The 23641-nt window shown below is 47.4% G+C and overlaps 1 protein-coding gene across 1 annotated transcript in view; it reads right to left on the bottom strand.

The window, feature by feature from the left end:
- Positions 1–18942, bottom strand: part of FRMD4B (FERM domain containing 4B) — a 290264-nt gene extending 271322 nt beyond the window's left edge. The window contains exon 1 of the mRNA XM_036331595.1: positions 18546–18942. The gene's annotated coding sequence lies outside the window, so the exon portion shown is untranslated. The remainder of the gene's footprint in view (positions 1–18545) is intronic.
- Between the last annotated feature and the right edge of the window lie 4699 nt (positions 18943–23641).

The raw sequence follows: 23641 nt of genomic DNA, 5'->3' as shown, positions 1-23641 counted from the left end.
TGAAGCCCATGCACAGAAAATACAGAGTTCTTTTCACTAAAATTACTGAAATAAAAAAAAAAATCTCTGAAGAATTTCAATATAAACAGATTTCAAAGCATTCATAGTAACTTGCAAAGCCAAACAGATTTGAGAGTCTGGCATTTTTACAATATTTACTAAAGCTACCATCTGTAACAATTTTTTCTCTTACATTACAAATCTCACTGTCTTCATTACAAATAATAACTAATAAAATAATGTGAAATATTAACTTATCATCTACTGACTAAAACAGAGAGAACACCAAATAAAATAAAATTTGAGTTGAAACATAACCTCATTTACTTACTAAGGTCAGACCGAAATATCCAGGATGCAAACTAAACAGCCCATTCACACCATAAAACCACTGCATACTAATTTGGGTGATTTTGGCTATGGAAACCTGTGCTGTGAATTAATGGGAAATTTTATGTAAAACGATGGCCCATTTCAATCTGGAGAGGCAGAATAAAATACACGGTGTGTCTATTTCATAAGCTAAGTAATTACAATTCCTTGTATTACTTACGGCAATGCTAGCTGCTGTCACAAACAGACCCCAAACTTCCAAGGTTTAACAAAAGAGAAGCGTCTTTCTCACTGAGACCTCTCCACCGTGGGTGTTCCAGGTGGACAGGCAGCTTTCCTCCGTGCGGTGACTCAGGCTCTCGGGCCTCATCTGCCTCTCAGCTTTTAGGGCTCCATTCTCTAGGGCAGGGCTCTTAGTCTCGACACAATTTGGACCAGATGACTCTTTGTTGCACATTGTAGGATGTCTAGCAGCATCCCTGGCCTTTACTTGCTAGATTCCGGTAGCTCCTCGACCCAAGTTGTGACAACCAAAACTGTCCTCAGACTTTGCTAAATTCCCACTGGGAAGGCAAGGTGCCCCCGGGTTAAGAGCCACTGGTCTAGTCTCAGGCCTGGCATTAGTTTTGCTAAGATTACCAGGTGGTTCCAATGTCCTCATCATTAACTATGTCTTGGAGGTCCTGGCTCCGAGAATCACACATCATCCCCACTCGCCTGGTACGGGCAAGGACTAGTCATGTGGATGCCCCCCCACCCCCACTCCCATTCAGGGGACAGAGTGCTGGGCAATACAGCCCTGCCTGGGCAGCCACTTCCCAGCAACTGCAGCAGACAGAGGCGTCTCTGCCTCATTTCTCAATTGTCCCCTTTTGATGGGAGATCCCACCCTCTACAGGGCGGTACATCCACCACAGGCTGATCTATTAGGAGCCCTCCCTAGAGATGTTGTCTGTAACCACACTGGCAGGTGAAGCATTCTCTACCCTCGACTATTGGAGCTGAAGCCTTATGAGCCAGAGCTGCCTGTGGCCAATAACAGACTATTTTCCTTTCCTTTTCTTATCCACCTCTGACAGCGCATTTTGTCAGCAAGCTTTCCAGATATATTGTTTAAAACTTTTTCCAATTTTTATTTATTTTATATATATATATATGTCATATATATATGTGTATATATATATATATATATATATATATATATATATATAGAGAGAGAGAGAGAGAGAGAGAGAGAGAGAGAGAGAGACATTAATTTGTTGTTCCACTTACTGATGAATGCATTGGTTGATTCCTGTATGTGGCCCTGACTGGGGAGCGAACCTGCAACCTTAGCGTATGGGGATGGCACTCTAAGCAACTGAGCTACCTGGCCAGGCCATAACAGGGTACTTTCTATGTATCAGGCACTAACCTAAGTGTTTTACGTTTATTAACACATTTTATCCTGCAAGAACCTATAATATAGGTGTTATTAATGATGCCCATTTTATAGGTGAGGACTTTGTCTAAAGTCAGGGGGCACAGGTAAAGTCACACCCGGGTTGTGGGACTACCCACGTTCATCTCTTGACCATTAGGTGCACTGTCCTCTATAGTGAAGCCCACCTCCAACAGGTAAGAGGGAAGCCACCATGGGGAGCAGCGTAGGCAAAGGGAGCATACCCCAAGGCCAGCTCCACTCCTGCCTGCCGGGTGGTTTATGCGAGCCAATAGTCTTCTTTCTCCCCGAAGTTGGCTTGAATGGTCTTTCTGTTACTTACAACCAAAGAGTCCTGAAGCTAAATCACGTGTCAGCATTAGCCCACCTGTGTTCTGTTCTGGAAATTAAACAGTCTAAGATGATACTCATTCAGGACAAAAAGTAGGATGGGGAGCTCTTCCTGCCAAGCGTGCAGACCTTAGCGCCTCGGTCACGGGCACTAATGTGTTATCAGTGGGGATGGACCTCATTAGGGAGCTGGACGCCAGCCAACACTAATGCTGGTGTGATACTGACCTGGGCTTCAGGAATTGCTCAGCTTGATGCTGCGGCTAAGGCTCCACCTTGCAACCATTTCTGGAATTTTCAAATCCTACACCACCTTAGACGCCTAAATGTTTCCTGAGTGCCTTGTGCCCTGTTGGGGTTTTCTCTCCTGTTCTTCTTACCGTGTGTGAGCTGAGCCTTCAGCTACTATGGAGTTAGTTCTATCAGCAGCTAGCTTACTTGAGGCAGACTGCAGACTGTTATCTGGGTACACCGACCCTTCCTGAATTTCTTATTTTTATCCATCATAAAACATTCCCGGTGCCAAGAGCTTGCTCAGATGACCCGCCATGCCTTAGGAGTACCCATAAAACACTGCTCTCTCTTTCTGCCTCCCTTATCTTCCAGGCAGAGCGGGGACTAGTGCCCACACATCTCCCCAGCCTAGTGACCACACCTATTTCAAAACCTCGGCCCCGACCCCCGAATGTAAACCACCTCGCTATGGTTATCCATCTGCGGTGAACCACGGTCCCCAGCAACTCCCTTCAGCAAATGCTCTCTCATCACAACTGTTGTACAAAGTGCTGGGAGCACCAAGATGAGTAAGATCCGCCGCATGGTGACAGGACATATCACACTTTCTGCTTCATGCCCTCAACAACTTGAGGACCAATGATATGCCTTTCCCAGGCTTGTGCTGGCAATTACAAGCAGGAGACGATAAACACAGCCCCGGCCTCCATGAAGCTTAGAGCTTAGAGAGAGAAATGGATTATAAATAAGTAAACAAGTACAAAAGGAAACTAATGACAGAGGCTGTGACAAAGGCTCAGAAAGGAAATAAAGACAACAGTGGCGTAGGGAGAAAAGGGGGGACTACTTGAAGACAATGGTCAAACTTCTCTTGATACATTTCCCTATGTTGTACAAACCTTCTTTTCCACTCCCTAGAGGTTTTCAAATGGCAGCCAGTCCTGGTCTAAATGCAGCTTTCAGTACATTTTGTTTGGCCAACATGGTATCTTTTCAAAAGTAATTTAAGTGGGACACCTTTGTCCAGTTTGCCCCAGGCCCCACCTCTCCCTAATGTTCTACTCAGCCTACACGTCTGCAACCTGTTTTATTGGCCCTTACCAGCATTTTGAGTTTGTGCCTCTTTACTTAACCTTTAAAATACTTGAGACAGCCCGGACAGTGTGGTTTGGGTTGTGGGCTTGATCCCCGGGGGTGGGGGTGGGGGGCTGCAGGAAGCAGCTCATTTGTTTTTATCTCTCACCATTGATGTCTCTCTCTCTCTCTCCCTCCCTCCCTCCCTCCCTCCCTCCCTCTCATTTCCTCTCTCTGAAGTCGAGTTATATTTTTTAAAAATACTTGAGACAGTATATTGAGACCCCACCCATAATTTGATAAATTTGCAAGTTTATTTCACCAATATTACTCCTCTTGCAAATGTTAAACTAGAAATTAAGCTAAAAATTATGTGTATGAACGTGAGTTTGTGCTCTTGAGTGTGTATAAAATAAAGCACACTGCTGGCTGCTTGCAAGCAGCAGAACTGAAGCCTCCCAACACTTCAAGTAATGGCCCTTCCCTCAGAAAGACGTCAGCCAGTCACTTAAGCATCCTGATGGGGATCTGAGACTGAAGGGGGAGAGGTGGCTCTGAGGAAACATTTCTCATCTTTGACGCACTCATGCATAATACGCAGAATTCACGTCCCACTCAGAAGAGCACGGGCACTAAAGTGGATCTGCGATACTTACTGGCCACGACGTGGTGAATGTCTACTTAGCAAGCTTGCAAGGAACGAAGCAGACACACAAGACCTTGCAGACATGCCAGAGGGCAGGCCACCCAGCATCAGCGTTTGCTCAAAGTCCTGAGTGCCTAACTGGGCGTGCAGAGTCATTGCAGGCGAGTCCTCCCTTCATAAAACCCTGAAATTACGCGGCAGGAAAACCAGGAGAGTGGTTTCTTGGCAAATGGTTTCTCCCGGGGCCACCTAAGAGCTGACCATGCATTCATTCCCCGGGCAAGGCCCCTGCATCCCTTCAAGTATGTATGTTGCTGTGGGTTTTATCTCATGTTTTATTTTGGGAAAATTTACAAAAAGCCTAGCATAATACATAAAATACAGTCAGAGGATGTAAAATAAAGAACTTCTTTCCTCTCAAATCAGAGAGACTGGCCAGATTAGGACACCGGTTTCCTCCTTTGCAAAGAGTGGGAAACTTTTGCCTACTTCCAGGGGTGGCTGTGGGATTAAAGAATACAATCCCCATAAAGCACGTAGTGCACTGATTATAATAATAGCTATTTTTAAAAAGTTTCTAATTTCTCAATCATGGGTGACATACATTTTATATTAGTTCCAGGTGTACGGCACAGTAGCTAGACATGTACATAATTTAAACGTGATCAGCGTGATAAACTAGGATCACCTGACACGACAGTTACTAAAATAGAACTGACTAGATCCCCATGCTGTACCTTACACATCCCCAAAACTGTTTTTATAACTGGAATTCGTACTTCTTAATCCCTTCGCCTTCTTCGCCCAGACCCTCAACCCCTCCCATCTGGCAACTCTAAGCTTGTCCTCTGCATCTATGAGTTTGTTTCTGTTTTGTTTATTCAGTTACTTTGTCTTTTAGATTCCACATAAGTGAAATCATATGGTATTTGTTTTTCTCTGTTTGACTTATTTCACCTAAAATAAACCCTCTAAGTCCATCCATGTTGTCCCAAATGGCAAGATTTCATTCTTTTTTATGGCTGAGTAATATTCCATTATCTATATGTACCACATCTTTATCCATTCATCTATCAATGGATATTTAGGCTGCTTCATTTCTTGGCTATTGCAAGTAATGCTGAAATGAACATAGGATGTATATGTCTTCTCAAATCAGTGTTTTAGGGTTTCTTCAGATAAATAACCAGAAATGAAATTGTTGGGTCCTCTTTGTCTCTTTTATAGCCTTTGTTTTAAAGTCTATTTTGTCTGGTGTAAGTATTGCTACTCCAGATTTTTTTCATTTCCATTTTTATGAAATACTAGTTGCCCTGCACACGAATCTGCGCCAGTAGCTCGCTGCCGCCCTCCCGTAGCTCTCCGCCTGCTGCCCCGCCCTCCTGTAGCTCCCTCCGCACCCCACCTCACAGCTTGCTGCCCTGCTCCCTCCTATAGCTCCCTCCGCACCCCACCTCACAGCTTGCTGCCCTGCTCCCTCCTATAGCTCCCTCCGCACCCCACCTCACAGCTTGCTGCCCCGCCCTCCTGTAGCTCTCCGCCTGCTGCCCCGCCCTCCTGTAGCTCCCTCCGCACCCCACCTCATAGCTTGCTGCCCTGCTCCCTCCTGTAGCTCTCCACCGCCCGCTTATAGCTCGCTGCCCCACCCTCCTGCTGATTTGTGATCCAGTTATTACACGGTCGGTCGTTACGTAACGACCATTGCATATTACATCTTTATTATATAGGATATTTTCCATCCCTTTACTTTAAGTCTGTGTTGGTCTTTCAATAGAAGAGCATCTCTTAGAGGCAGCATATGTAAAGTCTGGCTTTCTGTTTTTAAACTATATTTTTATTGATTTCAGAGAGGAAGAGAGAGTCAGAAACATCAGTGATGAGAGAGAATCACTGATCGGCTGCCTCCTGCATGTCCCACACTGGGGATCGAGCCTGCAGCTTGGACATGTGCCCTGATCAAGAAGTGAACCATGACCTCCTTCCTGGTTCAAAGGTAGATGCTCAACCACCGAGCCACGCCAACTGGGCAAGGCTGCCTTTCTTATCTAGCGAGCCACCCTAGGCCTTTTTATTGAGGAGATCCAAGATTACAGGTGAGTAGATGGAAGTTACACTCAATTCCTCCCAGAACCAAGCAAGATTTACAACTAAAATATAGAACAATCACCTGAATAACCAACTGAAGACTAGCGGAATAGAAGTCTTATAACCAAGGATTTACAGAAGCCACACGAGACTGGCAAGAAGGGCAGAGACACAAAAAGGTCTGGCTCTGCTCTCACAGGCACTGGCTGAGGATCTGGGGAAATATCCTCAGGGTTCCCCTTGAGGAGTGATGGGGGCTCCCCAGACCAGAGCGCCAGCGCCAGGAAGAGATGCCGCATCACATCTGGCTGTAAAAACCAGCAAGGATTCTGTCCACCAGGGAGAGATGAGAGTCTGCCAGAGAAAAAAGCACCCGCTAAAAGTCTCATTTGCAGCCACTCACCCTGGGCTCTGACGGAGGGAGGGAGGAGCAGGCTAGAGTAATATGAGGAGAAACTGGGTTTGCAACTCTGGGGAGAGAGCTGAAGGGACTGCCACCAGGGTCCCTGTGCTGAGTCCCTCTCCCATATCCCAGAGGACATCTTTCTTGAATGGAGCATTCCCCTTATTATGAAATAGCACCCCCTTTGGATGCCCTGTTTCCCCCCCTACCCCTTGGTCCCCATGAAGATCATACCCTGGGGAGGAGTCAGGTGCCTGGGCCCTGGATGTAGAGGTCCAAGCAGATCCAGGGGTCAGTGACTGAGTTTTGTGGCTCCAGGGTGGGGGCCACTCCCCCTACTTTTCCTGTGAGCCTGACCAGTGCCTCAACATCAAGGGAGTCCACTAGCCACACCCTCCCAACTCCTGGCAGCCCCACCCTGACAAGCTCAGGCTCTCTGGAAGGTGGGGGCAGAATCGGGGACAGACTGAGTTGTGTGGCTCTAGGACTAGGGCCCTGTTTCCCTTGCACACCCCACTGGTGCTGAACCTCCCTTCATACGGCCAGATCTTGGTCTATTGGGCCTGGTAAGCTCTGCTGGTCTCACCCTGACAACTTCCCTGAGACACTGCCTTACTACAAAGGTTCACGATCACCAATATGCTGTATGCCTGAGAGTAACGCAAAATGCTGCTGAATGAAAAGTGTAATTGAAAAGTTTAACAAGTAATTATAGATAGGTAGGTAGCTATTGCTATTTTATTATTCACAGTCTTTATTTTTTTCTTCTTAAAGAAGTCCCTTCAACTGCTGCATGTGGTGTGGGACCAGCCGTCTGGATCTCCGCCCCTCCTGCCAGCCTCAGCCTGGCTGGCTGTGCTGTACCTCCCTCATGGTAGGCCTTCTGTTCAGGTGGACATCAGGTGGTTCTCCATGATGCTTGTCCTGTCGTTTAGCTGTAATTTGGATGTGGTTGTGGAAGGAGGTGACACAGCATTTGCTCCTTCGCCATCTTGACTGCAAGTGTTAATAATAGCTATTCTGTTATTAGATTAGAATTCTTAAAAATTATACAGATGATAATATCATAGCACAAACTGACAGTGTCAGAAGCCATGGCCAAATGATGACCAGAAATGAAGTCAGTCCAGAAGTCTCAGTACAAGCTGTTCAGGAGTTTCTCTCCTGGTGTTGTTTTTAATAGATGTTTTACTTTATCTCTTGATAGTGAATTGCTTTAATATTGCTTTTATTATCAGATAAAACAATAAAGCCATTTCCATTTGGCATAAAGAAACTTTAATAAAGTTTAGCTGTATCTGTACTTACAATCAAGGGTAAAACTGGACTCTAAACGCTTGACTCTCTGCACTGTCCGAGGAAACAGCCCAGCCCCGGAGTGCCTCTGGAAGCCGCTGATCCAGACTTACAGCTGGAGGGCGCGGTGAGCACACACAGGCCAGAGGAAAGCAGAAGTGCTGACGACCAGGGCAGGCAGGCTCACATGCAGTAATGGCACTTGCAGCCATAACCTCCTCCCCCCCACATGACACTCTAAGCAAAGCAGTTTTGAGACCACCCACATTTACCTATTGACGAGCTACCACACAGGGTAAGTCAAGAACCTTCATGTAGTTCTGTCACAGTGCCCAGACTTCATGCCTGCCCATTTCTGACACTTCCCCTCGGCCTCACTTCAAAGCAGTGGACATGGGAGAATCATCTACATTTTTATAGTCAACCAATAAATCTGGCCATGTTTTCCCCCACAGACCAACAAAGCATTTTATTTACATGTGGGGGTCATTTATAAATAGAGTACTTTATTAAACTCATAAAGATATCACAAATCAAAACCATCTTTCTTTTCAAGCACAATGAATAAATTCTTGGGTTTAAGATTCACTTGGGATTAGGTATTTCTAGCATTTGACTTGGTCAACCACCATCAGAACATTTATTTCATTAAATTTCACCTAATAGATATTTTCAGGTTGTATGTACAGTAGTTGTGCATTATTGCAGATTATATATATTTTTATTAAATTTATTGGGGTGACGTTGGTTAATAAGATCACGTAAGTTTAAGTGAACATTTCTATGATGCACAATCTGTACATTGTGTGCTCACCACCCAAAGTCAAATCTCCTTCCGTCACCATATATTTGACCCCATTTACCCTTTTTACTACCGCCCATCCCCTTTCTCTGATAACCACTATACTGTGTCTGTATCTGAGTTTTTGTTTGTTTTTCTAATTGGTTTATTTGTTACTTTCAGTTTTATAGTCCACATATGAGTGAAATCGTATAATTCTTTTTCTGACTGGCTTATTTCACTTAGCATGATATTCTCAAGGTCCATTCATGTTGTTGCAAAAGGCAGTATTTCATCTATTCTTATGACTGAGTAGTATTTCATGTGTACATGTACCACAACTTCTTTATCCAATCGTCAATCAAAGGACACTTAAGCTGTTTCTATGTCTTGGCTCCCATGAATAATGCAGCAATGAAGTTGGGGTGCATCTATCTTTGTAGCCACTTCTCCCCAGAAGACAGACATATGAAAAGATGTTCAACATCACTAGTTATTAGGGAAATGCAATTCAAAGCTACAGTGAGATGCCACCTCCCACCTGTTTGAGTGGTTATTATCAACAAGACAGGTAATGACAAGCGTTGGGGAGGTTGTGCAGAAAAAGGAACCCTCCTTCACTGCTGGTGGGATGTAAACTGGTGTAGGCACTGTGGGAAACAGTATGGAGCTTCCTCAGAAAGTTAAGACTAGAGTTACCATTTGACCCAGCAATGCCTCTTCTAGGTACCTACTGAGAAATTTGAAAACACTTATTCACAAAAATTATATCTATTTTGAACTTTGTTTTTTTTTTCTTGCAAAAATACAATCCTCTTTAAAACAGGCTGAAAAACTTTTAAAATAAATTAAAAAATTTTAATTTAAAATAATTGTCTTTTCTTTTTTTAAAAAAACGATGAGAGACAGATAAGGACGGAGAGAGGGAGGGAGGGAAGGAGGGAGGGAGGGAGGATCAGTTTGTTGTTCCATTTATTTATGCATTCATTAGTTGATTCTTTTATGTGCCCTGCCTGAAGATAGAACTTAGAACCTTGGCATATTAGGACAGCACTCTAACCAACTTAACCAACTGAGCTACCCAGCCAGAACTAAAAGAATTTTAAATTAAATGTAAACATGTTCAGGTTGCTTTTGTTTAAAATGTGCCAAACACTGTTCTAGGCTTTAGAGCTATCACGCAAAACGCATACAATCCTTTCTCTCATGGACTGTAGAGTATAGAGAGGAAAGAGCATGAGGAATACAGAGCCCGTTCAGACACACGTGTAGGATCACTGACCCGGCCTCAGAGTGCAGATATGACGGCCATGAGGAGCGCCCCTCCCCCTCACACCCCCACATCTCCACTGCAGGGGGCACGCTCACCGACAGTCCCCACCCGCCTCTGGGCCTTCACGCTCCTCCAGCCCACGCCGAGCACAGAGGGGCTCGTTCAGGAGAGCAGACTCCTCCACTGGAGTTCGAAGAGCCTATTTACCCACTTACTTCTCCCTCCTTTCCCTGCACCTTCCAAGGGTCCAGACACGCATCGCATCACGGACTGGAGGGCTTCTCCTCCTGCTCCTCACACCCAGGCTTTAAACGGCATAAGCATCTCCCCTAATAAATCCCTCCCACTTCATCCCTTTGTGGTACCTGCTTCTCCGAGGACCCGGATAACACGGCGCGGAAGAGAGGAGCATAACCTGGTTTGAGGGGCCAGGGAAGACTCTGGCAGGAGTGCTAACCGAGCAGAGATGCCAGAACAGTAGAAGGCAATGAGGACAAGAGGGACATTCCAGCGTGGCATTAGCATGTGCAAACCTCCCATCACAGGACAGAGTGTATCCAGTTAGGAAAAAGGAGAGAGAGAAGAGAGCTTCAGGTAATTTGCCTAGTGTAGGAAGGAGAGGGAGGGACAGGGAGAGGGAGAGAGGGAGGGAGAAACAGAAGACTGTCTTGCCGCAGGCAAGGACCAGATAAAGATATAAATAAAAATATCCATTCCTACCCACGACAGTGAGGCACTCCATGGTGCCTGAATTAAGAAAAAATATACCATGTAGCATGGGTCCTATTTAATTTTCCTTAAAAATGTATTTATTCATTCAGTTTTAATAAGTAAGGCCAACAAAGAAGAAAGTCAACACTGTATGATCCCTTGGGTCAATGGAGCACTTTGGGTAAAGTTAAAGTATTAATATGACACAGGCTAAGCAACTTAGACAAATAGACCCTAAATCACTATCTTTTACGTAACAGTCCAAACAAGCGGCTAGTCTAGGGCAGGTGGGAAGTTCTGACCTGAAGGACACAGAGATCCATGCCCACGGGCCCTCTGCACCTTTCACACCTGGCTTCCCACACGGCGGCTCCACGCGCTGCCCACTTCCCACTCTCCACACAGTCAAAGAAGGAATCACAAGGGACATTTTAAAAATACCTTCAGACATTTGAAACCATAAACACAACATGCCAAAACTTAAGGAATGCAGTGAAAGCAGTGCTAAAAGGGAAGTTTATAATTGTAAACACTTGTATTAAAAATAGAAGATAGAATCAAATCAACAGCCTAAGTTTACAGCTAAGGAGTACAAAAAGAACAAAGTAAACCCAGAGCTAACAGCAGGAAGGGAATAATGAAGATTACAGCAGGGATAACTAACATAGAAAACAACAGGAAAAAAAAATCAATGAAACTAAGAATTGGGTTTTTTTTAAAGATCAACAAAATTGACAAACCTTTAACTAGATTTAAAAAGTAAGTAAGACTAAAATAACTAAAATCAGAAATGAAAGAGACAATATTACAATCAAGGCCGAAGAAATAAAAAGGATCATAAGAGACCACTATGCCAACAAATTGGATAATCTAGAAGAAATGCAGGCTGGAAACTCGCAGTCTACCAAGGCTGAATCATGCAGAAAGAGGAAATCTGAGCAGACCAGCAACTAGCAAGGATATTGAATCGGTAATCAAAATCCTCCCAACAAAGAAAAGCCCGGGACCAGATGGTTTCACCGGAGAGAATTCTGCCAGACATTTAAAGATCAATTAGCATCATTCCTCCACCAAACTCTTCCAAAAAACTTAAAGAGGAGGGAACACTTCCAAACTCCTATGAGGCCGCCATTACACTGATACCACAGCCAGATGAAGATACTCCAAGAAAAGAAAACTACAGATTAACATCCCTGATGAATATTGATGCAAAAACCTCAACAAAATACTGGCAAATTAAATTCAACGGCATGTTAAAAGTATGATCCCACCACAACCAGGTAGGATTTATTCTTAGAAAGCAAAGATGGTTCAATATGTGAAAAACAATCAATATAATACACCACATTCAGAGAGCGAAGGACAAAAACCACTTGCTAATCTCAATCAATGCAGAAAAAACAACAGACAAGATCCAACACCCTTTCATTATAAAAACACTCAACAAATTGTGAACAGGGGGAGACTGACTCAACAGAATCAAGCCATATAGGAGAGCCCACGGCCAACATCATACACAAAGGTGAAAGATAAAGCGTTTTCTCTAAGTTTAGGAACCAAACAAGGACGCCCATTATTGCCATCTTTATAGTTAACATAGTATTAGAAGCAACTGGAGAAAAGAAGTAAGAGAAATCCAAATTAGAAAGGAAGAAGTAAAATGACCCTTTTTCACAGATAATGTGACCTTGGTCCATAGAAAACCTAAAGATCTCTCTCTCTCTCTCTCTCTCTCTCTCACACACACACACACACACACACACACAAATGACAGAACTAATAAATGTAGCAAAGTTGTAAACACAAAACTTAGCTGCATTTTATACACCAACAATGAACAACCCACCGCTCTGTAGTCAGCACACGGACTCTGCCGTCCATCACACACTGTGTGACCTTGAGAGTGACTCCCAGCACAGGTGTCACCATCAGTCCTACTATGGTTTACTGAGCCCTCGGACTAGCACAAGGTGCTTCTAGGCATCAGGAGTTTCAACTTTAGTTAGGGTAAGAACTTCTTTATTTGTTAATGCTGTTTAAAATTTTAAGTATAACACACATAAAAAGGCGAACAAAATGTAAATACAGAACTGTAATCATCTCCAAGGGAACGGGCCTGCATCCATCACTCCGCTGCCCCAACACTGCTAAATACTTCCCCTCCCTCCTCTTCAAAGGCAAGCACAGCTCTAGGGCTCTGGACCTCCATCCTGTTCACATCTGGGGCTGAGTGATTCTTTGCTGAGAGGTTGTCCTGTGTGCTACAGGCTGTGTACCAGCCTCTCTGGCCACCTCCACCCACTAGATTCCAGCAGCACCTCCCACAACCATGTCTCTAGAGACCTTGGCAGGTGTGCCCTGGGGGCACATCACCTGCTTGAGAACCACTGCACCCTCCTGAGCTTTTTGGTAACACTCTCTTGCTTTCCTTTATAATTTTACCACATTAGCATCCATCCTTAAATATCGTCATTGAATCTTGCCTGCTGAAAGGCGTTCTTTATAAATTAATCCAGTAAAAGATTCCTAGTCAAGGCTCCTAGGTGAGGCAACCATGTAACTTATCATCGAACTGGAGGCCCAGACCAGGGCCAGGACTGACCTGGACAAACCAGCATGAGCACCCACTGCCGGGGCACCTCTGCTGTGAATGAGTTTCATCCTCACCTGGTAACTGTACCTGAAGTGATGGAGAACAACTAAAAGCAGCACCACCCCAAGGGCAAAGGAACAGAGACCTAAATCAATGCCTCAGGCTGAAGAGCAGCAGCACCCTGCTGCCTGGGCCTCAAGGAGGGGCATTCTTCAAACAACTTACTCCCAGCCACCTCTTCCCTACGCCACATCAGCACAGCAAACTGATTAAAATAAGCGCCTCCCAAGGTTTGCACATAAAGAACATCATCGCCCTGTAAGAGGTTTAGGGGCTGCAGTGGGTTTCCGATCAATACATCTGTCCTTTGCCCCTGGATGACATTGGAAAGCACAGCGACTCTCACTGTGACCTGCTCTGCACAGTGGTCTCTAAGTCCTGACACTCACCACGTGGGAAGTAACAGCTAAGGCTTTCCTTACACTCTTGAGCGGTCGGTCACTGATCACCTGTTTGCCTGAATATACTGCTGCTCATCCTGCATTATTCTGGGCTCAAGTCAGACCGCACTGAGTGAGGCATGCGCTCCGCAGTGAGCGTGCCTCGGCGCCCTCGGCATTCACCCCGGAAGGCCCGTATTCACTGAGGTCCAGCCCTCTCTGCCCACAGGCCCACGGTCTGGGGGACTCCACCCTGGACAAAGGTTTCCTCCAGCCAGGCCAATTGGGCCAATCAGAATTGACCTTGAGACTTTTTGTTCAACAACTGGGGAAGCGGGGATTAATTCTTTTGTTGGACTTGAGACTGGATTTGTGTGAACCAGCAACTGCTCCAGTCACCTTGCCACCAAGGAACCCAGTTCCTAGCAGAAGGGAGAGAGGCAGAGCTGAGGGCGAAAAGGAGAAGGCAGATCCCGAAGTCCTTGTTCGGCCCTGGAGCCACTCCTGTGTCCCTTTCAGTGGCCCGTGTCTGTGAAGAGACACCCTCATTCATGTAAATTGGGTGCTTATCACTAATAAAACGGTGGCAGTAGCTTTCAAACTTTTTTGACAGCAGCTCACAGTAAATACTGCTTTTTAACTGCAACTCAGATATAGAACTGACTCCAGGCTTCAGGAAACTGCAGAACTCCCACTAACATGTGATGCTGATATTTTCTGTCCTATTATGCTTTTTTAAAATGCTTTTTAAGAAAAAGTGGTCAAATGATTTCATGAGCTTCATTTGGAAAAATACTGCTGTATGAGATTAGGTTAAAAATGTACTTCACCGGCAAGAATAAGATAAGAAATGACGTCGTAATTTTAGTAAACCACGTTATGAGGAAAATAGGAGGTTTGGTCCCTAAATCAAGTATCTAGCAACAGAGAATTGCGATCTTACCATTTCTTTCTGACTGCCAGGTCACATGTTTATCAGGAGAGAAGGAAAAAATCTTAATGATGTAGAAATACATGAATTACAAAAAAAGATAAGAGCCTTATAAAACAACATACAGCCCAGCTGGTGTGGCTCAGCGGATGAGCGTCAACCTATGAACCAGGAGGTCAAGATTCGATTCCTGGTCAGGGCACATGCCTGGGTTGCAGGATCGATCCCCAGTTGGGGGCATGGAGGAGGCAGCTGATCAGTGATTCTCTCTCATCACTGATGTTTCTCTTTCTTTCTCTCTCTCTCTCCCCACCTTCCTCTCTGAAATCAATAAAAAGCCTATATAATAAAAGAGAAACATGCAAATTAACTATGCTTCCACTACGCTCAAGCCACACCCACAAGCCATGCCTACCAACCAATCAGGAGCGAGTATGCAAATTAACCAAACTAAGATGGCAGCGGCCATGGACCTGGAGTGAGCAGGAGGCCTGGGTTGCCCCCAGTGATGGAGGAAGCCAAGCTTTCCGCTGCCCTGCCGGCCCTGGGCTCCGCTCAAGGCTACAAAGTTTCAATTATATAAGATAAAATAACTATCACAAAGAAAAAAAAAGAGTTGCCGCGGGGCCTGGCCAGCCTGAAAACAGCCATCAGCCCCTCACCCAGGCTGGCCAGGCACCCCAGTGGGAACCCCCACCCTGAATGGGATGTGGCCAGCCAGAAAACGGCTCTCAGCCCATCACCCAGGCTGGCCAGGCACCCCAGTGGGACCCCCACCCTGATCCGGGACACCCTTCAGGGCAAACCAGCGGGCCCCCACCCATGCACCAGGCCTCTATCCTTTATAATAAAAGGGTAACATGCAAATTGGCCCTAACAGCAGAACAACTGGGAATGACTGGTCACTATGACACACACTGATCACCAGGGGGCAGATGCTCAATGCAGGAGATGCCCCCTGGTGGTCAGTGCACTCCCATAGGGGGAGCTCTGCTCAGCCACAAGCCAGGCTGACAGCTGCCAGTACAGCGGTGGTGGTGGGAGCCTCTCCCGCCTCCTCAGCAGCACTAAGGATGTCTGACTGCAGCTTAGGTCTGCTCCCCGCTGGCAAGTGGACATCCCCCGAGGGCTCCCGGGCTGCCAGAGGGATGTCTGACTGCCAGCTTAGGCCCGATCCGCTGGAGAGCGGGCCTAAGCCAGCAGGTGGTCATCCCGCAAGGGGTCCCAGGCCAGGCTGAGGGACCCCGCCCCCCCGCCCCCAGTGCACAAATTTTTGTGCACCGGGCCTCTAGTGTTAAATAAATAAATAAAATATACAAACCATGTCTAAAAAGAGAAAGATATGAGACACACAGGGTTGGGCAAAAGTAGGTTTACAGTTGTTCGTATGGAAAATAATACAATAATTAATAAATAATAATACAAGAAGAAACTGTGTTTTACACACTCATGACTTTAAACTTACTTCTCCCCACCCTTTGTAAGGACAGAGACATTTAAGTCTTGCTGATGAGCTCAGTTACATGATTTATTTATCTACATTACAGGCTAAAGATAGTAATTTCCGTGAGGCTCAGCACTGCTGAGTATGTAAAAATAGTGCCTTCATGATAAGATCAGACCTCTGGGGCAGATCTGGAGAGAAGGGGAGGGAGGAGCAGAGGGAGGCGGGCGGAGATTGAACACTTGCGGTGTGAGCCCCTGGCCTGCCTGTGTGTGCAAGCTCTGCAAGATACTCCGAACAGTTCCTGGAGTTCCAGCCCCGTAGCCTGGGCTGGATAAGGCAGTCGGCGTGTTTTTGTCTGTTTCCCATGGATCTCATTCATATTGTTAGTGAGCCAAAGCTTCCTTTTTTGTTTGCTCAAAAGCACTGCAGTCTTGATTACCTCTGTGGATCCAGTGGTGACCCGTCTGCAGGCTTGCTGGACATGGAGGCAGTGAGATTAACAATACTGAGAAGCGGCTGCTAAGGCTGGCGTGGCTGGAGGCTAATGCCTCCCCACTTCCCTGGATTGTTAAATTCAGCAGAAGCTGTCTGCCTCTTGAAAAGCCCATTGACTTTCCTGCCACCAAGATGGAAATGTGTTAATTTCAAAACAGAGTGAAGCCCAAGACAATCAGATGCAGGCTCAGGAGAAGTGCCTTCTGGGAACTCTCCAAGTGTTGGTGAAAATCAAACCTCACTGTAAGGTATTTTAGGCAGATTTCTTCATTTCCATCATCAGAGTGTTCAAATACATTCCCCCTGCACTACTAAATTTAAGCAATTGAAGTGTTTGGTTAATACTTGCAAATGCAGAAGAGATAAAGCTCTCCTTGAAACTGGCTAACTTGTTTTGGCTGTCTTTTAAGAAATGTAAGCACTGTTCACAAGGGGTGTGTGTGTGTGTGTGTGTGTGTGTGTGTGTGTATTACTTCTTATTACAAAATTTTCAGTCATACAAAAAAGAAAAGAGAATCATAGAATCATCAAAATACCTATCTCCCAGCCTGGCTCATGTAGCTCAGTGGTTGAGCATCTACCTATGAACCAAGAGGACCCAGTTTCCGCTGGGACCTCTGTAGGGGGCGTGCTGGAGGCAGCAGATGGATAATCTCTCTCATCATTGTATCATTGATGTTCCTGTTTCTCTCCCTCTCACTTCCTCTCTGAAATCAATAAGACTTTTTTTTAAAAAAAAGAGGAAAAATTGTAAAACAAACAAACAAAAAAAGACCTCTCACCTGGATTGTGGCTTTAAATTTAGAGACCAAAATATATACCTCAGGCCAGCCATTCTTTTAAACATCATCCTATGAAAAGCAACCGAAGGTTAGCGGCACTGTCATGGTTAAGATCCTGGCACCTGGGATCAGCCCTTATGCAAAGCCCAGATTACCAGTGCGGCCAGGGCTCAGTTTACCGCTCCATGGACTATGTATGATGCCCCCAGAGTGCCTCCTGGCGCGGGGCACGCGTAGGCATCCTCCCAGCTGGTGGTAAACTTCTGGGCAAAGGCCGGCTAACCTTGAAGGTTCACCCAGCTTTCCGGAGAGACCCGCTGTCCACACTTCCCCAAGGGGCCGCCTTCCGGACGCAGCCGGCTGGGTACCAGCAAACAGACCAAGTCGGTGTGAGAAGTTCAGAGGAGCTGGCTTTGGTATGTTTACAAGTCTCGGCAGATCGCAGGAATGTTCAGTATAATGAGCACCCCACCCCGGAGCCCGGCCCAGCCCAGCCCTCGCACATCTGGAAGGAAGCGGCCACACAAAGGAGAGCGAGAGACCTCCTGGGCGGCTGTCTCCGACCCGGAGATTGGAGACCAGCTCTCACCCCGGGGAGCACCCGGCACTGCCCAGGAGTACCGCCCAGCGCACAGGGCGTCCGACGCGAAGGAAGAGTTTATCCAAATCCCAGGGCACCGATCACACGATCAGCTGTTTCCCCTCCCCAGGTGCCCGTGGAAAGTGAAATACTCCGGAAGAGAGGCAGAGTGCGATCCACGCGCGCACAGCCCGTCCCGCGTCGGGGAGGCGGGGATGGGACCCACCTCTGTGAGGGGGCAGCAAGCCAGCCCCCCCGAGTGCTCCGCCCGCGCACGGAGCTCCCTCCACCGCGTCCGCTGCGTTTGGAAAGCGTCTCTGAGCAGCCGCATCTGGGACGCATCACGTTCCTCCCCACTCCCACGAGCACGCGGCCACCAGAGCACATGGTCCCTGGAGGCGCGATTGTAAACCACCAGCGCCCCCGCCTCGAACCGCCAAACTTCTGGTCTCTCCGCCGCCACAGCGAGCAAACCCCGCGCCCGGCGCCCAGGGGGTCCGGGACTGGCAGCCCGAGCCGCGGGGCGGGGTTTCCTGCTCGCGGGAGCCGGGACCGCACCTCCCCACCCGGGGGGTCCCCGAACCCGCGCCCTGCGCCCACCCACACGCGCCGCTGGGGCCGGTCTCACGGTCGCGCCCCGCGCGCACTCGCACCGGCCGTCGCCACCTACCTGCTCGGCGCCGCCTCCCTCCGCCTCCGGGCCGGCGGCCGCCACTTTATGTCTGGGCCGCTCCCCGCGCCCGACCGGGGTCCCGGCCCGCAACTCCTCTCAGCGCAGCGCCGGCCCCGGCGGCCGCCGTCCTCCTCCTCCGCCGCCTCCGCCGCCGCCGCCGCCGCCCAGGGTCCGGCTCGGCACGTGAGCCGCGCAGCTCGGCTCCCCGGTTCGCTGGGCGGCCGGCGCCCGCCGCATCCCCGGCCCGGGCGGCCCGTCGCCCCCGCCGCCGCTCGCCGCGCGCCCTCGCTCTGACCCGCGCGCACAGCCGGCCCGGCCGCTCCCCGCGCCCTTCCTTCCCGCTGTCCTGCGGTCCGGCCGTCCGGCCAGCCTCCCCTCGCCGCCAGCCCGCTCCGCTCCCCTCTCTCTAGCTGCCCCGCCCGCCGCCTCTCCGGGGCTGGTGCGGCCACTGCCAATGAGACTCGGCGGATGCGCTGTTCCGGCCCCGGCATTGTGTCGGGAGGGGAGGGGGAGGGAGGAGGAGGGGAGGGAGGAGGAGGGGGAGGGAGGGAGGGGGCGCCCTGGGCCCCGCGCGGCTGCGGGCGGGGCTCGCCCGCCCGACAGAGAAAAGGCGCCGGTGCCCAGGGGCGCGGAGCGGCTGGCGCTGCGGGGAGGGGAGGGGAGGGGAGGGGAGGGGAGGGGAGGGGAGGGGAGGGGGGAGAAGGGGCTGAAAAGCGCGGAGGACCTGGTGTTGCCTCAGGGGCGCGAGCATCCCAGGACCCCAGGGCTCGCAGAATAAAGGGAAGGACGCACCGCGGCTGCAGGAAGGGATGGGAGCTGTCCCCCCGGGGCCTCTGCTCAGGAAAGAGAGAGAAGAGAAAGGAAGGCGGGTAAGAAGAGAGCAGGAAAGAAAAGGCTGAGAGGGAGCGAGAGAGGAGAAAGAAGAGAAAAGGGAAGAAAAGAGAGAGAGAGAGAGAGAGCGGCCCGTGCCAGGCGTTTACCCGGAACGGTTCTGTGATTCGGGCGCTTAGTTGTGCTTTCTTTACATCTGAAGGAACTGGAGAGGTAACGCAAAACAGCCAGTAAGTGACAGGATAGGGATGCCAACATACTTATTTATTCGATTGCATTCACATTCACTAGTACTCTGCGTTAACGTCAGAGGTACCCCATAGTGCTTCGAAAATCATGTACTTTATAGAGTGCCCCCCCCCCCCCATCTTTCAAGTACCCACCTGGCCCCATCCACTGTTTTCACAATATCAGTATTTCCCCAGGCCGCGCAGGGCATCTCTGACTGCTCTGTGACTACCAAATTGTAGTTCTCAGTCCCTTCACCTTTTTTACCCAGCCCCCGACCTCCCTCCCCTGACAGCTGTCAGTCTGTTCTCTGTGTGTATGAGTCTGCTTCTATTTTGTTTATAGATTCAACACATAAGTTAAATCATATGTATTTGTCTTTCTCTGACTTATTTCACTTAGCATAAGCCCCTCTAGGTTCATCCTCGCTGTCACACAGGGAAGATTTCATTCCTTTTTATGCAGAGTAGTACTCCACTGTGTAAATGTACCACAGCTTTTTTACCCACTCATCCATCTGCTGACGGGCACTTGGGCTGCTTCCGTATCTTAGCTATGGCAAATAACGCTGCAGTGAACACAGGGGTGCGTCTATTCTTACGAATTAATGTTTTTGGGTTTCTTTGGATATAGTTATAGAAATGGAATCACTGGATCATAAGGCAGCTCGATTTTTATTTTTTGAGGATTCCAAGTTGATCTGTCCTGACTGTGATGTACACATGCTAGAAGACCGGGAGAGAAGGGAGGCCCATGCGGCAGGATCGCTACGGAGATGTTCACATTATCTCCAGGCGAGTTGACGGGTAGAGCTCCTGAGGCACTGACAGGCTGAGAGAAATATTTCCCACACGGCTTTAAACGTGTGTCCCCTTACCTAGCCCACTTCTTTGTACACCATGAATTAGTTCATTTTTAAAACTAAATTTGTTTTTAAAAATACTTACCTTGAAGGATCATAGTGGCATGAAACAAAATGCCCTACAAGGCAGTTTCTGTAATCCTGGTTTTGACCTTCCTCCTCCTCCTCCTCCTCCTCCTCCTCCCCCTCCTCCTCCTCCTCCTCCTCCTCCTCCTCCTCCTCCTCCTCCTCCTCTTCCTTCTTCCCTTTCTCATTCCCCTCCTCCTCCTTCTGACAGATCACCAGCCCAGATTAAGGACAGGTGGCAGAGAGGGGGCTCTCCTGCTCTCCCAGGCCCCGGCCCAGCTGCTACTGGCATGAAGTGCAAAGCAACTTTTGAAGTAGGAAAAGCTTGAGGTGATTTGATGTAGGATTCTATCTGTGCGTTGTGAGGGCCAAATAAATTTTCTTCTGATATGGGATGGACTGCTTGCTTATAATTAAATAGAATATATGGAGTGAAGAGCTAATATTTGCTGAGTAGCTATTACATGCCCCCCAGACCTGAGCTAAGTAAGCACTTACTTGGTATCATCTCATTGATTCTCCTGGAGAAGGGGGTGGACTGGAAGCCCAATGCAGCCAGGTCTCTGTTTGCCCGGTGCGTCTCCTGCAGCAATGGCTCCTTCAGTGCCAGGGGAGTTCATGGACAGCTATTTTGCGGAGGAGGAATGTGCGGCTCAGAGAGGTAAACTGACCTGCCCCAAAGTATAGAACTGGAGAGTGGTCTTGCCTGTCATTACGCTCAGGTCTGACGACTCCCTGATCACTGCACAGTACTGCCTACGACCGGAAGAGCCTCATAGGGGCCAGGAAAGAGGGACGTGCAAAGAACAGCTCGCTCAGCCCTCAGAAGTGTGCATGTGGCTTGGTCACTAGGAGTGTCAGGCACGGGGAGGTACGCAGCACAGGCTGGGCATGTAAAAGGGCTCAGTATGTGTCTGGGGTAAAAATCTAGACTTGGCCTAATATGAAAATGCAATGTAAGACGGATCTGGGCCAGAGCAGTCCAGAAGAATTTTCTGGAAGATGTGGGATGTTTACTGGATTTCCTTAGAGCAAAGGAGCCCTGGTTTGACAATGGGAGCTCCAGGGCTGTGCTATCTGGGTTTAAAACCTGGCTTCTGTAATTACTCAAGCTAAAGTTAGAGATAATAATAATATCAGCTTTATAAGGTTGTTAAAAGGACTGAATTAGTTAATACATAAAAGCATTTGGAATAGTGCCTGACCTGTGGTAAATACTTAATAAACATTCGCTATTATTATCAAAGGGGCACAGCTTTCCAACTTCAATCTTCTGATAAATAAATACTTATAAAATGCCAGAAACAACCAAATAAAGACACAACACAATAGAACAAATAAGGAAAACTTTTTTTTTTTAATGCTTACTCTAGTATAGAATCATCAACTCTGACTGCATATTAGAGGAGAGGGTTTTTGTTTTTAATACTGGAGACAATTTCTACTAGCAGACGGATCAGGCCGCATAGGTGAAATGACTATACAGACAGGACTGAGAAGCACTGCTGAGCTGGATAAAGCCTCACATCCCCAGGCCCCGGCTCTACGAAGTGCATGGACCAGAAATCGGATTTTAAACAAGCTGTTCAGGGGGCCACTTGAGGAATGCTGCTTTGCCCTTCCATCCACACTCCTTGCTGCTTACCCCCGCCCTCCACCCCCTCACACTGCATTTTTTCCACCCTAAATTGCTAAACTCTTGTGATGAACCCAATGCTGTATGTGCATTCCTGTTTAATTCCATGCACATTTATTTCATTCTACATTTCCACAAATCACCATTATTGGGGTATAAAGATGAATAAAACACTCCATGCCAGCAGGGAGTTTACAATCTGGAAGAAAGTATGAGACATGAGAAGCTGTAATAATAAGGTTGAGGTGTTTTTGCTCTTACGATGTGCAAGCCCTGGGTGCTTTACATGTGGACAAGGTGGGAAGCAATGGGTAAGAGAGGTTCAGAAGTTGAATCTGGAGGAGGAAAACCAGAAATGGCTTCCGGAAGGAGGCAGCACTTCCCGCTGCTTTCCTGAAGGAAATCGCTCTTACTGAACAACAGAGTCAGAAGCCAGCCAGAATATGCACAAGGCAATGACGCCCTGAGGCTGTAGGTGTGAGGAATCAACTGGAGAACTGCTCAGAAGTGACAAACTCAGGGGCCAGGTAAGTAGCATAAATGACTGAACTAAATAGCTACACGGCAATGGGGAGCGGTAGGAACTGTGACAATAAGAATATATTCTCCTCTTCTACAGGAGGCAGCCGCTGTCATTCCTAGAACACGGTTGCCATGTGGGAATGTTGGTCTAATTGATCAGATGCTTTAATTAAAAAAAAAACAAAAAACAAACAATGCTGGAAATCTAGGTTTTGGTATGAAATCTCCCAGTGTTTTATAAAGCTTGACAACCAACTAAAAATTTAAAAATATTCTATACACAAAGTGAAACGTGCCTGCAGGCAGCAAGAGAGACATTCAGTTATCTCCAAAGGAGCTCCCATGAGGCTGTCACCTGATTTCTCAACAGAAACACTGCAGGTCAGAAGGAAATGGAAAGAAGTATTCAAAGTAATGAAAAACAAGGGTCTATAACGAAGTCTATTCTATCCAGCAAGGCTATCATTTAAAATTGAAGGTGAGATGAAAAGCTTCCCAGACCAAAAAAGAAAAAAAAGGCTGAAGCAGGTTATTACCACCAAACCAGCATTGCAAGAAGTGTAACGGGGACAGCTTTAAGAAGAAAAAATCGAGAGAAAGAGAAACATAGGCTTAAAGAATAAACATGGCAATAAATAAGTACCTATCAATAACAGCCTTAAATGTAAATGATTAAATGCTCCAATAAAAAGACAGGGCAGCTGAATGGATAAGAAAACATGACCCATATATATGCTGTCTACAAGAGACACACCTCAGAACAAAAGATACACACAGGATAAAAGTGAAGGAATGGAAAAAAATATTCCATGCAAATGGAAATAAAAAATTATGGTAACAATACTTAAGTCTGACAAAATACACTTTAAAACAAGAGAGATGCCGAAACTGGTTTAGTCAGTGGATAGAGCGTTGGCCTGCGGACTGAAGGGTCCCGGGTTCGATTCC

Source organism: Myotis myotis, unplaced genomic scaffold (assembly GCF_014108235.1).
Source record: "Myotis myotis isolate mMyoMyo1 unplaced genomic scaffold, mMyoMyo1.p scaffold_m19_p_13, whole genome shotgun sequence".
Classification (NCBI taxonomy): domain Eukaryota; kingdom Metazoa; phylum Chordata; class Mammalia; order Chiroptera; family Vespertilionidae; genus Myotis; species Myotis myotis.
Note: the sequence above shows the minus strand (reverse complement) of the source record. Positions and strands in the feature narration are given on the sequence as shown.